We start from the raw sequence: 9,505 nt of genomic DNA on the forward strand, positions 1-9,505 counted from the left end.
TTAGTTAAGGTGCTTTTATGCATCAGTTTCAACCTAATAACCAATAGTGTATTACAAGTACCTTAAAATGTAAAATTTTGGTGAGCAACAAAATGTGTATGGAGGTATTAGAATTTTTAAAGGAAACATAACTTAACCGGAATATGGGATCCAGTGCATTTTTGTTTTGTACCTACAAATCAATTTACAATGAATAGATCTAACTTTTTTATTTTTTATTGAGTTTTTTTTTATTCGGAAGTGAAAAGTTTACCCATTTATAGTTTCCGTTTTTTTTCAAATTGGCCTTCATATATTTTTGGGATTATAGTCAATAACCAATAGTGTATTACAAGTACCTTAAAATGTAAAATTTTGGTGAGCAACAAAATGTGTATGGAGGTATACATCGTTTTGAATTTTTAAAGGAAACATAATTTAACCGGAATATGGGATCCAGTGCGTTTATGTTTTTGAATATGGTATCCAGTGTAAGTGCATTTTTGTTTTGTACCTATAAATCAATTTACAATGAACAGATCTAACTTTTTTATTTTTTATTGGGTTTTGTTTTATTCGGAAGTGAAAGGTTTACCCATTCATGGTTTCCGCTTTTATTATTTTTTGTTTCAAAATGGCCTCCATATATTTTTGGGATTATAGCCAATAACACATAGTGTATTACAAGTTCCTTGAATATGTAAAAATTTGGTGCGTAACAAGATGTGTATATTATCTTGCACTTTTAAAGGAAACGTAATTTTACCGGAATATGGTATCTAGTGTAGTGCATTTTTGTTTTGTACCTAGAAACCCATTTACAATGAATAAATCTAACTTATTGAGTTTTTTTTATATTCGGAAATGAAAAGTTTACCCATTTATAATTTCCGTTTTTTTTTTTATTTCGTATCAAAGTGGTCTCCATATATTTTTCTAGATCTAACTTTTTTATTTTTTATTTAGTTTTTTATTATTCAGAAGTGAAAAGGTTACCCATTTATTGTTTCCGCTGTTTTTATTTTGTTTTTGTACACTCCCGTCAAAATTATAGTTTTTAGAGAAGACTTTTTACTTTGACTATACAACAGATACAGTAAATGTCTTTGAAAAGTAGTTATTGAACTATTCCTTGGTCTTAACATCGGAGGTTTATTTCATTCGAGAAAAAAACTAAACCTTTCACATTTTTTACTCAATGGTCGAAATCTTGAATACTTTCTACAATACACAAGAAAAAGCACTGTGTCCTTTTTTAAAGTAGAACACTAATATAACTGTATACGTTTTATATTTTCCGTGATATAGTTTTTCAAAAACTAATATTTTTTCCAAATTACGATGAACAATATTTTGTGAAATTATTCCTATTTTCACAAATACCATAGAAACTACTTTTCCTAGAAAAATAAACATAATAGAATACTTTATTATTCATTAACATGTTTCAAATTGAGTCCTAATAGAACTCTTTATCTTCAGTATTTTTCTAGACTTATTTTTTTTTTTTTTTTAGAAACACCAAATTTTTTTCCGGAAAACTTGATTATTAATGAGTCTTTACATTATTTCCAGAAATATAATTTATTTTAGGTATTTTTATTCCTACAAAGCATATATTAAATATTTGTCCACGATTTCTTCATTTTACAACATATATTGAAATAGAATCTTATCTTGAGAAAAATTCAATATCTTATAAACTATTTGATGTAGATGTCTATGGGCTTAACCTGAAGCTTGTTAAATGCACCATAAAGTAGTTTATCTATCTTCATGTAAACAACACGTTGTCTAAAGAATCTTTATCTCTTTAGGTGTTATTAATCTAAATGCCAATTTTTATTTACTAGCAACAAATATAAATATTTACTAGAATAATAAATTTATCAATAAAATATTAAAGTGAAATATTTTATGTGAGTGAAGCTAATAATACCTTGATTAGATAGTATAACGTTTATATTAAGTTCTCATTTCAATAAAAAACATATATATTTTAAAAAACTTTATTGTAGATGTATATTTTTTTTTAGTGGGATTTATTTATTATTATTGAACACCAATTAAAAATACTCAGTAAAGAATCTTAAGAACCACATTAAGCTTACACTTTTTAATATAAAATTAAACGATAATTATAAAAACTATAATAATAAAAAAATATATATATTTCACATTTCTACAACGTTTCGGCCTTTTCTATTGGGTATTTTCATCTTCACCCCAGTGACAATATTATTATTTATATAAAATGTATTTTATGTTTCATAAGTTTTTTTCTTTTTATTTTTGACTAATATTTAATAATAATAGTGAGTTTTATTTTCCTAATCCTTAATTAGTCCCTCATTCATTTTTACATTCAATTCTGGACGTTTACAATAAAAAAAAAATTATATATCAATATTAGTTGATTTGTTAGTCCATTCAATTAGCTAATAATAATCCTAATAATTTATTCATTAATTGGTTTGTTCTAAATTTTCGGATAATTGGGATATAGCAGATTTCCCTAATATTTAACTATCAGGCTGGGATGTTAAGTGCGAAGAAAACTAAAAAAAAAAATTTGTAATTGTTAAATAAAATTTTGATTTCAATAAATAAATCTTTTTTGACATATTTTATCTAAATAATTATGAAATAATCTGAGCACTTCATATAAGTATATGTAGTATGAAATATTTTGGTTGTCCAAATCTTTTGGAATTGAACTTTTCACTTATACAATACTGTTACAAATGATGACCCTGAAACCTGGGATGTCGTTATAGGGGATGTAAGGAGTTGTCATCGCTCTACCCTAAATTAGAGATTTGAAAACCAGAAAAGTGTAGAAATTAGAGATTTGAAAACCCGAAAAGTGTAGAAATTAGAGATTTGAAAACCAGAAAAGTGTATAAATTAGAGATTTGAAAACCAGAAAATTGTTGAAATTAGAGTTTTGAAAACCCAAAAAGTGTAGAAATTAGAGATTTGAAAGCCTACTTCGAACAGTTCGAAAATTGTGATCAATAATTATTCAAAGAGGTTATTTATACTCGAAAAAACTGTTTTCCCTGAATGTTTGTGTAAAGAACACGTTTCTGTGAAATTTCACTGACCACCGAAAAGTAGAGCAATCTGGTCAAAAATGTTTGAAAATTTTAGATTTTGCTCCCTGTCTCTCCCCCCCCCCATACTTTGTAGCCACAATGATGATAAACATTTTCTGATATAGTAACTATTTTCAAGTCCGTTTTTGAGATGACCTAGCACCTGCGTTCGATACACAACTTTTTCACTAGTGAGTGCCAAGGGCAGTTAGCAGCAGTTACCACCGATGCATATTCACTCTTAATTAAAAAAAATTAATTAATTTAATTTTTTTGAACAAATAGTTGATACATTTAAACAGTATTTTATGAATTAATTTTTATATTTATTTTTTGTGGAAGTGGAAATGGAAAACAAGAAGGTATAAGGTCAGGTAATACTGCAATAACATGTAAAACCTGCCGAACTTACAATAGAAAACAAAATAGCCTACGATGGTTTGGCCTTGTAAAAAGAGTGCTAGACGAAAGAATGGACAAAATAATGTTAGAAATGAAAGAAGGTCAAGATAAAGAAGAAACACTTGGGATGGTGCAGTCTAAGAAGCATTCGACAAGAGAGAAATTGACTGAAATAGAAGCGCAAACTGGACAGGATGGAGACTTATGGATCAGTATCTACATGAAAGCACCCCACTATTTTTTAGGGTAGAAGAGGCGATTTATAAGATTATGTTATTAAAGAATTTTTTTAAGAGTAATAAAAGTAATGAAATTATCTGACCTAGTTCGGATTTGAAACATTTAAGGTTGTAGATCGGTTATTAATATTCCATAATGATTATGTTTTAGACGTTATTTATATTTCTCATTTTATTGTTCTTATATATAGTCTATGATCCCTATTGTCAGTGCCTGTAAATATTTGACAGAATGTAATATTATTGGTCTGTAAAGTAAGTTCGAAGCGTTTTTCAATATTTTAATTTAATCCTCTCTGTGTTTATAAAATCATGTTTACTCGGCCAATAATGTTTACATATTTTAAAAAAGGATTAGTTAAGGTGCTTTTATGCATCAGTTTCAACCTAGATTCCTTATCTTCAAGTGGTATTTTGCTTGCTCAAAATGGAAGAGAATAAAAAATTCTCGTCGTTTAATGATTTTTTATTTCCGAAAAGGAAAATCCGCTGCACAGACTGTTAACTAAATTTGCAGTGGGTATGGCGATGATGCCTTAGGAGAAAGCACCGTCCATAAGTGGTTTGCTCGGTTCAGACGCAAAGCGCTCGGGTTATTTTTCAACTGTTGATGATGACTAAATTCAAGCATTGGTTTGACAACAGACAGACAACCATCACTCTACAACACAGGATATCGCAGAAACGCTTAACATATCTCATGCGTCTCATAATCACAAAGGCATAGTTTTCCGTCACGATAACGCCCGTCCTCACGTGTCTTTGCAGACCTGACAGTAATTATTGGAGTTTGGCTGGGATGTGATCCCCCTCCCACTCTATTCACCAGACCTTGCCTCAACAGATTTTCACTTATTTCGGGCCCTTCAAAATTCCCTTAACGGGAAACACACTAGAGGAGTTCATTGCGCAAATATTTAAGTTCTGAAAGGACGGAATTAAAAAAATTAACTGAAAGATAACAAGATGTAATAGATGAAAATGGGTCATATATAATTGATTAAGAATATTTACAATAGTCTGAAGTTTTTATTGAAATTATCAGTAAAAAGCGTTACTAAGTTTTTACAACCAAATATAAAATAAAAAATTAAATATTTCAAAAAGTCTGAGGTTAATCCAAGTTCTAAATTGGACGATTTCCTCAGTTCAATTTAATTTAGTCCTAGAATACGCCGTAAAAAGGCAATCCAGATTTGAATATTTTCACAAATTATAAGTATAATAATATCATGTTTCTCTTTTAGCGAATTCCTAGGGGGGATGTGAAAAGAAAGATAAAATTGTAATTGTTTCTTTTTTTTTTTTTTTTTTTTATCCTAGCATACCAGCATTGAAAGAAAAGCTTATTTAAATGTTTACGCTTTCCTTACCATTAGGCATAATATTTGTACAGTCTGATGCAATTTTATGACACGGGTAAATACACATGTATACTGTGTATTTAGACAGCTAAAGAATTTTGACAATAACGACGCGATATCACGTGCCCGCCCTCAGTAAATATTGAAGTAGTTTAATCGAGTTAATTATTTATTCTGTTACCCTACCCGTGGGTTCTAAAGCCCTCCTTGGGTCCACCCAGCCTCATAAAGTGGGCACCCTTAGTGGGGGAATATCTGAATAAATTTGACACCCTCCACGGAACGTCTGTCTATATAACAATCAATTCACAGTTTTACTGTCTTTTATTATGTAGTTGAATAGGATTTTGTTATTAGTCCTGGCATATGGTATAATTATCTTTGGAGAACATCTGCAAATTTCCTCATTTGTGTTTTTTGCGGTAAAGATTATTACTTTCAACTTGGTGATCACATATTTTTCCTTGAAATTTGAATAAAAACAGTATACTTTTTTATTCATAACTTAAAAACCACGTATAATTCCAATAAATTCAAATAGTAAATTAAATAAAAGCTTATTAACATTAAACCTAGTAGTGATTTTTTTGTTCGGCTATTCCGTTACAAATAAAAATTATGAAACGAAATGTAGTATAATAAATTCAGAACCTGAAAGAGGGCTCAAAAGTTTTATAGAAGTTCTCAAAATTACTCAATTATGTTTCTCAGGTTCAACTTTGTGGTCTAAAATTTTTTAGTCGAGATCCCCTTTCGATCTCTGTTTGACTAAATTTTACTCCTTCGCAGTATTTCGATTCGCGATAAATTCAAAACGAAGCATATAAACAAATAAGTAATTAGAATCAAGATTGAGATAATTTTGCACTTTTTCAATTTAATATAGAACTAATTTTAGAATTTATTGGAAAATACATGGTTTTCAAGTTATAAGAAAACAGAAAGAAAGAAAAAGTTTATACTTTCAGAAAAATTTGATATCATCAATTTGAAATTTGTGACCAACATCCTAAAATCATGAATGAGCTAATTATCAGAATTTCCCCATAAGTACTGAACGACTCCCTGTACGTATTGGAAATATCGATTGCAAAAAATGTATGAAATTTACTTTTGTTTAATTTATTATAGGTTGTTCTTATTAATAAAAATGTATGAGTAGATTGAAAATTATTTCATTTGGTTCATTCTGATAGAATGTAAAGAGCTCCAAAGCATTGATAGAGGAGTATGTATGGAACAGACATTAAAAGGACTTTTCACAAAATTACTTAGTAAAAAAAATTGATTTTCATGCTAATTCTTTATACGGTTTATACAGCTGACATCCCAACCCACCCTAACACAGTCTTAACAACATACGCTGATGATACATGTATACTTTCTGTAAACAATGACCCAATTACTGCATCACAAACACTACAGACACACATAACATCTATTGAAGAATGCCGTCCAAAATGGAGAATCAAAATAAATCCTGACAAATCCCACTAGATCACCTTTACTCTCCGTCGTAAACCTCTACCCTCCTGTCCTACAGTATCCTTTCTAAATACTCCACTAACGCCTGTTGAACAGATTGGATACTTAAGACTCCATCTTGACAAGAGACTTTCTTGGAATCCACACACAAGACTGAAACGACAAAAAACTGCTCGTTGATTCCGATTGCTACAACACTTACTTGACAAATGCTCTAAACTTCCCATTCACTATAAAAAATTAGTATACACTACGATAATCAGACCAATTTGGACATATGAAATTGAGCTCTGGGGCTCTACCAAGCCATCAAATTCCTCCCGCATCCAATCCTAACAATTCAAAATCCTACGTAAAATCATTGATGCTCCTTATTACGTTACAAATAAACTCATCCACAAAGACCTTAACATCCCATTCGTTGCAGATGTGGCCCAAAACAGATATGCGTCTTTTCATTCCAAACTCCTTACCCATCCTAACCCATTAATTCTTAATCTTTCATCCTTAACAATCCCTGATAACCCTCCGAGGCGTCTGAAAAGAAGATAGCCACGGGATCTTCTAATTTAAATTCTTGAAGTACCACCAATGGCTGGTTCCTCCCCAAGATTTTCAAGTGTAAATGAAACATACAACATATTTACTTATTGTATTTATTACTTGTACAGTTGTAAATCATATTAAATAAATAAATAAAAAAAAAGAAGATTTTCATGCTATAAGAAAAATAAAAATGGCTTATGAAGCATTAGTAATTCAATGTTGGAACCCGTATCATAATTCATTATAGTAAACACGAATATTATTATTTTTTTATTTTAATTAAAAATATTCTAAGAAAACATTTCATCATACATTTTAATCAACGTATTATCTATATATCTATATCAACATATTATCTACAGCCAGAAAAGGAAGAGAAAAAAAGAGGTTATTAACGACTAATATTCTGTTAAATGCGTTTTAATTATTTTTATCTCTTATACAGGCTATTCTACGGTCAATAATGAACTAACAACTGAAAGTTCTTACAGAAGGAATTTTCCGCGCTTTGTGATAAACAAAAGTCACGTTTTGCTTAATATTCCATTCTGTGTGGAATAAATATCTGGTGATACCATAGATTCTTGACAGATTTATCCATCTGAAAATGAACGTCGGTTAGAGCAGAGGTGTTCCAAGAGATATAGTAGTTGATAGATTTTGATGAAACTGATATGAAACCATCTAGATACCAAATTCCAAATTTCTGATTAAGCTGGAACCTTGATTTGACTACAGTCGTTTGCCTTACACGGAACCAACTTTGTTCCATGATATCTATTACATATAATTGGAGTAAAAATTGTCGATTTTTTTTACAAACTTTGTGTTTTTTAAAATATTTTCTTAACTTACAGTCAATCATGGCCTTCGTCATCCAAGCCCTGGTCCGGGATAAAACGGTACAGTACCTCCCTGACGGAGGCCTGCAGTTAACAGATAAAAAGATTTATCAATTGCACACTTTCAGGAATTTTTTGCGTCTAGTTTAGCTTTTAGCATTTATGGATATCCGAAGAAGTTAATGATGAGAGAAAACTTTGTTAAAGTGTGATGTAAAAATTCGTTTTTTATTGTATAATGTTGCTCTGTGGCAAACTGTGAATATATCGATTGTATCACAAGTCGGTATGTAACAGCAAGTGGAAGGTTGCTAAGCGTTGTGTGTGTACTTGTGTTGTTAGTTCTCACTACAGTAAGAACGTTTTATGTTATCTAACCGTAACTAATAAAACAGTAAAAACATTTTATTTGTATCCACCACCCTCACGTTCAACAAACTTGAGATCATTCTGACCATATGTGTAGCATCTCTTTGACCTTTGTTCCTAAAAGATACTTTAGCGTCTTTCATAATCTCTTCGAATTCCGATATTACTTATCTTGCTTGTTTCTTATTACTAACTATTTTTCTGGTCAACTAGGTCTTCATATGAGGGCATTGTATCTTAAAAACTTTATTATTATCTTATTAACTTTTGCCAACGATAATTTATTTTCAAGCAGAAACTTCTAATTAAGTTATTGTAAACATCGATTATCCCCCGAATCGCTAACAGATTTAAAATTAGATTTTTTACAATTTAACGGTTTCAATCTTTATAAATGAAAAATTTTTCTTCTTCCAACCTTAGACAGGAATTTTACAATAAAATAAAAAATTTTAACGCAAAAAACACCTATTCTGAAACTAGATAAAAAAATAATTTAATCATCTATGAAAAAAATCTTTAGCAGGGGATAGGTACATCCTTTTTCGATCATTAAAAGTTCCAATATTATGCTGGTAATAAAACAAATTTATATATTTTAACTGCCAAATTCCTCTGATTTTATTTTTTTAAACCACTTGCTTATAAGAAGATCTTACCTTCTCTACTAATTCCAATTTGGCAAGTTTTAATGATAATTTTTCACTTCATTTCACTTAGGTTTTAACGTAATAAAAACGATTTCTAGCACCTCTGAATAATATTAACAGTCTTAGAGGGTAAGTTACAAAGTTGCAAAATAAGTGGAATAATTTTTTAGGTAATTTTTTTTTAACAGCCGTCACTTACTTCGCTACTTTAGAAATTAGATACAGGATTAATAACTTTAATTAGGTCAAAAATGTTCAAGAATGATCAGTAATTGTTTATTTTTTATATTTTGTAATCAAAAAATGTAATGGACCCTACTACGTTTCCAACAGAACACTACACCATGGCCTACATATCCCTTTTGTCCTTGATCTCATACCAACCAAATTCTCAAAATTGCATATAAACCTTTCCAACCATCCGAATCCTTTGGTTCAAGCTTCAAGGTTCAACCTTATCCAGTTCCACCCATCCCTACAGACCACCAAGAAGGTTGAAACGGCAGTGGCCAAGAGACTTATTAAAATAAA

General features: G+C 30.1%; 1 protein-coding gene across 1 annotated transcript in view; it reads right to left on the reverse strand.

The window, feature by feature from the left end:
- Positions 1 to 9,505, reverse strand: part of LOC106692719 (phosphoenolpyruvate carboxykinase [GTP]) — a 51,983-nt gene that overhangs the window by 13,884 nt on the left and 28,594 nt on the right. The gene's annotated exons all lie outside the window — the stretch shown is intronic.

This window comes from Halyomorpha halys, unplaced genomic scaffold (genome assembly GCF_000696795.3).
Source record: "Halyomorpha halys isolate HHAL.00 unplaced genomic scaffold, Hhal_1.1 Scaffold68.1, whole genome shotgun sequence".
Taxonomy (NCBI): Eukaryota; Metazoa; Arthropoda; class Insecta; order Hemiptera; family Pentatomidae; genus Halyomorpha; species Halyomorpha halys.